Source organism: Phalaenopsis equestris, unplaced genomic scaffold (assembly GCF_001263595.1).
Source record: "Phalaenopsis equestris unplaced genomic scaffold, ASM126359v1 Scaffold000264, whole genome shotgun sequence".
NCBI classification, from domain to species: domain Eukaryota; kingdom Viridiplantae; phylum Streptophyta; class Magnoliopsida; order Asparagales; family Orchidaceae; genus Phalaenopsis; species Phalaenopsis equestris.
In genome coordinates, this window is record NW_018164706.1 from 181,156 (window position 1) to 187,584 (window position 6,429).

Here is a 6,429-nt window from a genome sequence, read left to right on the forward strand (position 1 = left end):
TTTTTCTAAATCAATAAAAATCAAATGTAGATTCTCCTTATTATCTCTGAACTTCTCCATCAAACCTCTCAATAAATCTATAGCTTCCATAGTAGACATGTCCGACATAAATCTAAATTGAGTATGAGAAATCTTTGTGATGTGTCTTAACTTATGTTCAATTACCCTCTCCCATAACATGAAACTTTAAGGTATGACACATCAACTTAATTCCTCTATAATTTGCACACTCTTATGCATTTTCTTTTATTCTTAAAAATGGGGACCAAAATACTCTTTCTCCACTCCTCAGGCATCTTTTTAGTTTTTAAAATAATATTAAAGAGTTTAGTAAGCCAAGAAACTCCCACATCTCCCAAATATTTCCACACTTCAATTGAGATTTACAGAGAAAAGAGGAAAATTTTAAATTTAATAAACCCAAAGATTTAAAATATTCCTATTTATTGCATAGAAGGATTTAGTTAAACCCATTTAGGAGGATTTAACTTAAATCTCCCCTAAAGTCTCCCTTAAGATTGATACAAATCAACCTCAAAAGAATTTCTAATACCATTAAGAATTTATAATAAGTAATAATTGGTTTTTATAGTTGAAATTATGAGTTGCATATCTTTTGCTATTTATTTAATTTATTTACTGATAATTTTAATTAGAAACTATTCAAATAATTTCATAGGAATTAAGAGATTTTAAGAATTGAAAGTTTTCTAAATGATTAAACTAACTTGGAGCACTTTTTGTAAGAAATTCAATATCAATAATTAGGGTTTCAAAAAATATTTAACAAGACGCTTTAAAATAAATCACCATATGGTTTTTTTTAATAAAGAATAAAAATTCATATGAAAATAATAACAATATTTTAAACTAATTATATTGATTAACTATTTATGCACTAATTAAAATTAGTATACTAAATTAGTAATCAACAAAATTGATTTATTTAAGTCATTAATTATATTACTAAAGTGTTAATTACATAAACTAATTACTAAAAAAATATTTTGTGATAAATAATTTTAAATTTTCTATGTTAATTGAAAATTGTTTTTTAATTATGTTACAATAATTTGTATGTAATTATAATGTTATTTAATTATGGAATTTATGTATAGGCTAGTGATCAAGTTTGTACTGGAGAATAAGTCTTTTTTAACTTACTATTATTTAAATTAATAAAGTAATTAAGCATAAGTAAATTCAAGCAAAAATTATAAGTGTATCTACCACATATCTTGAAAGATTTCTTTTTTAAATAACTGAATACATCATTTAATGAATAATATATCATCCTGATAGAGGAAAATATTATTTTAAAATGGATATAATCATTCAGATAATGAAAATCCTTAATATTTATAGGTCTACCTGAAGCAAGGATTTTTCCCCTACCTTACGGGTGTAAGATGGGATTTATTTTTTTTTTCTGGGCATTAGTATCCTTACTAGAGGCAAGCCATAATAGTTGATTACATCTCGAGAGCAGGGAAACTCAAGAAAAAACTCTCAATTAAAGTATTGACTTCGATTATTTAGATTTCAAGGTTGGACACTTCAAAAATTAGAATTTCTAAGGGTGATAAATGAATCCAAGTTTGAAATTTTAAAGGAATAAAGTTCAAATGTTGAGAATTATAATCCGTTGACAACATGTCATGAAAAGGCCCAAGAAAAGGAATTAGCCAACCCAAGTGTTGACCTCAATTTCAGTCAACTCTTCATTCACACTCAATACAAACTCACGACCAACTGAAATCAAACTCAAATATGAAACTTGTTCACATTGAGTAAGAACATTGAAATTGACCATTTTGAAGTGTAATTGAGCTGTCATCAAGAACATCAATTTTTTGTTGGATGGGACTTGCACTTTGACCTCAAATGTCTCACCGTAGAGATAATCTAGCTAAGATCGACCCTACCTTTGAAATTCTTGAGTTTTCCTTTGTCATCAGAAACATGTGGCAATGTCATTGGTAGCTGTCGGTAATGACCAACGATCCGCGTCATCAGAAAACTGGAGCATAATTAAAAAAAAGTCTTGTGTTATTGGATTATAGGTTGTTGGATTTTATGATTATAGATTGTTGGATTTTATAATAGTGCATCGAAAGGTAGTATGTTTGTCATTGCTAGCGTAACCGATGATTACAAACCATCAAAATTTATGATATTTTGTCCAAAGACCGAAATCCTGCAATCATACACTATAATTTCCACATAACACATTGTATTAATCCAAACAGCTATTAAATTAATATCACAGTAGTAATTAACATGAATCATAAACAAAATTTAAAGAAAACCACCACATTAAACCAACTAAAATGAACAATTGTATATAAAAATAATATTCATTTGAATTAATTGTTCTAAATAAAAAAACAAGAAAAAAAGAAGTCCCTACTCATCATTCGTCCTCTTGTCATAATCATCCTCCTCTGGTCGCTTACCTCTCCATCGTGCCTGACGCAATATCACCTTGAAATCTGCATTCATCTTCAACTTCATATCTGATCTCATTTGGGCTAGTTGATGTTGACTTAGGCAGTAACCTTGGTAGTCAAACGGATCATGATCTATGATCGTAATACTGACCTACTGCTAGGATCAACTCTCCACAATCCTCTGAAAGGTCTCCTGCAAAAAAATATGATTAATTAAAGTTAGAGGTTATAAAAACTATAATAGTTATTTAAATTGTATATTATTTAGTATTATGAATTACTTGGGTCGCCTGAGATCTACTGTCCACTCAACTTTGATCTGACTGCTGCTTAAGTGTGAATGCATGTAACTCGGTAGCGGATGGGTCTCGTCCCAACGCTATTGCCTGTCAGAGTAATGAAACAGTTAACATAAATTTAATGTAAAATAAAATTTAATGGAGAAATTCAATCTTGCTCTGTATGGGGCATCACCCAACCAGTGTGCGTGGAGACCCGCATGCCTCCGTAGTCAGAGCGACGATTATGTTTGGCATGCTCTCCCTTCTTCTGGTATTTAAGAGAATCCAAATGCCTAAACAGCGATGCAAACACATCCTCATCGAGTCACAAGGGACACTGACATGTCTTTCGTATGTCATTGAACATATCATGAAGACGATCGCTCTCCTTACGCTTGAAATTTCTTCAAGTGTGGACCTCCTCCTTAAGCGGCTAAGACCACTGTTTCAGCAAAATGAAATACAAAATATTAGATTGATAAACATAAATATATAACTAAAGATAATTGTATTCAGTATATACCTTGAACTTTTGAAACCACATATCTCGAACTGGGATCGAGATCTCCTTCAAAGATAAAAACAATTTGTTGAACAAGCTTCAAATAATGTTTTGAATGGAATTGATGGCCTATGTGGGTAGATAAAAACTAGAAACAACATATCATTAGTTATCTAATTAAATTAAAAAAATAAAGCACTACTTCCAGTATCTAAAAAAAAAAATTATGTATTTCTCACAGTCCGAAGTTGAAAAATTACTGCATGTGGTGCTTGCACTGGATGGCGCATCAGTAGCTTCAAGTGGCGGTGTTCGTGTGTTAGTGGCAGTTGGTAGTGGTGTTGGTGTGGTAGACATAGCTGGGGCGGTGCTAGCATGGTAGTCGTAGCTGGTGTTGTAGACACAGATGGAGGCAGTGCTGGTGTGGCAGACGCGGTTGGGGAAGGTGCTAGTGTGGTGGAAATGAGGCGTCAACCGAGATCTGTGTTGCAAGTGTCAATAATGATGGTGTGGTAGAAGTGCTTGAATCCTCAACACCGCTTCCATGGCGTTGTCAACTGACAATTCTCTTCCTTTATAATGATCTAGGGCACCACATCCTCCAATGTGAGGGAGACTGCCCCTCCCTCAAGAAGTCAACAACATGAAGGGAGAAAGAATTAATTAGTGCAAGCAAATAAAAATAAAAATAGTACAACTCAATATACAAACCACTGAAGTGGAAAATACAAAAGTATGTAGTAAATAGAAAGGAAAAATGAAAAGTACATACAATCTACAGACTACTGAAGCTAAAAATATAAAAGGATGAAGTAAACAGAAAGGAAACTGTAAAGTGCCTGTAAGCTACAGATGACTAAAACTAAAAAATACAAAAGTATGTAGTAAACAAAAATAAAAATTGTAAAGTGCAATCTACAAGCTAATGAAACTGAAAACATAAACACATTTGGATTAACTTACAAATCTTAGTTAACTTTCTCTAATGAGTCACTAGAGCATAAAGAACGTAACTTTTCTTCATCCAAACCATCGTCAGTCATACTCATTGATACTCATTTCTTCATGTTTATTCATGGATTGGATCGAGTGAAATGCATAAATTCGTTATTTCTATTTCTTAATGAGTGATTTCAATTGTATTTTGAATATCAATAGTTGCTCTAGGTTTACTTGTTATGACTAATGTCTGGTCAACTTTTTATCTTGTTCTATGGAGATATAGAAGGTGATATATCTAACTTGCTTGTCTTGCTAGGATGAAAGGATCAAGTTTAACATACCTTCCATTCACTTTTACTTCTACGATATTATATGGTCGGTGTACTCTTGTTCCATGATTAAAAACATGATCAAACCAATCACTGTTGAATAGAAATACTCTCCCTCCAATGAAGCTAGGATAAGATAGCTCTCTTCAGTTTATTCAAAAATCTATGAATAAATTATTATTTAACACAATTTGAATTTATTATTTATGAAGTAGTAACTGCATAGTGTGCATGCAACATTACGTATATCTCAAATTGATACAACCAACTATATTGTATTAGACCACTAACTAATGTTTTGTGTGGTAAATGTACCAGCAAATGCTCAATGGAGTCAAAGAAACGAGACAAGCATATTCTTTCGAGCTTCCAACATATTACCGGAATGTTTGCTTCTAACTTTCGAACGCCATCAAGTTTCAAGCGAGAGGAACATAATTCCCTGAAGAACACACTGATTTCAATCAGTGGATTTAGTATTGGACTTGGCAAACAGTTAAATGTGGTTGACATCTAATTTTGGGAAAAAATATGACAATCATGGCTTTTCATTCCAAATATTTTTCCTCACTCCACATTAACATCGTAGCTCAAATATGAAACATATCTGCTCGTGAATATTAATGATTGAAGCCACTCACAAATAGATCTATGTTGCGTCGAAGTAAGAGATTATTTTGCTTTTGATTTTATAAACTTGCCAATAATAGTTTCTTGGATCTCTAACTTCTGCCTTTTGCAGATCTTCTTCATGTCTAGTATGATATTCACATTCCTTTTACATCTATCACAATGTTGAATATACTATCAAAAATATTTTTCTCTATGTATAAGCCATCAATAGTGTATTTGATCACATTATTCTTCTAGTAAGGCTGATCCTAAAAGATAGAGTTTTTTGTTCAGTTATGAGTAACACCAAAGCCTGGTGGACGGTGTGAAAAAAGCTCGGGGCTAACGGTAATCTTTGGAATGTTACTAACAATGTGGAATAAATTTTCTCATGGTACACTTCGAGGTGGCACTAATTTCTAAATTTTATTTTTTCTAAATGCATTTTTGTTTCACTTAAAGAGATATTCGGTATTTAAGAAAATATGGTAACAATCAAAATATGAATTCCTTATGTCATGCTGAGACGTAAATGCCTTAAATGAATACATGCAATATGGATAAGTAACTTTCCCACTAGGCTCCACGCATATAACATGTCATATGCAAGAAAATCATTTATTGTCCACATTGATGTTATTTTCATTTGAAAATTATGTTTCATTGAAACATCATATGTCATGAAACCACTTTCCCAAAGAATATGTGGCTCGTTTATCATCGATTGCAAGTATACATCAATCCTACCTTTAAGGCTATTAAAAGCTGGAATAATCAATGTTAGGAAAAAAGAATGACATGGTCATGTACATCTCATGTGGCAAATTGTATGATGTAACGATCAATGGCCAACAAGAGTAGGGTTACGTGGTCTGACTAAACAGTGAGAAGCCATAAGTGTATAAGTTAGGTCGCACTTTACGTGCTTTTCCAGCGAACTCAAGATATGTATGATCAAAATATATTTACTCCTCTCCTTCTGCAAGATGATTAATTTAGTTGATTTTTTCAGATCCACTATGATGTTGCATCATATGCGGAGCAGTAAACATAAAAGAAAACTAACTTAAGATGTGGAATAAGCGGTAGATTAAAGATCCACTTGTATGGAACTTTCTTCTGTCTCTTGCTTTTTCTACTCTTAGATTTGAATCTAGGAGAATGATAGAATCTTAATTAATGGCCCTTTTGGGGCAGCTTATAAGTGCGGTGACATTTTTGAAAATGTCGTTTAACTGTTTGGTTTGCGCATTTTTGAAAACGTTATCTGCTATCTGCCGCGTTTGAGTTTTTTATACTAAACGCAGACTGCG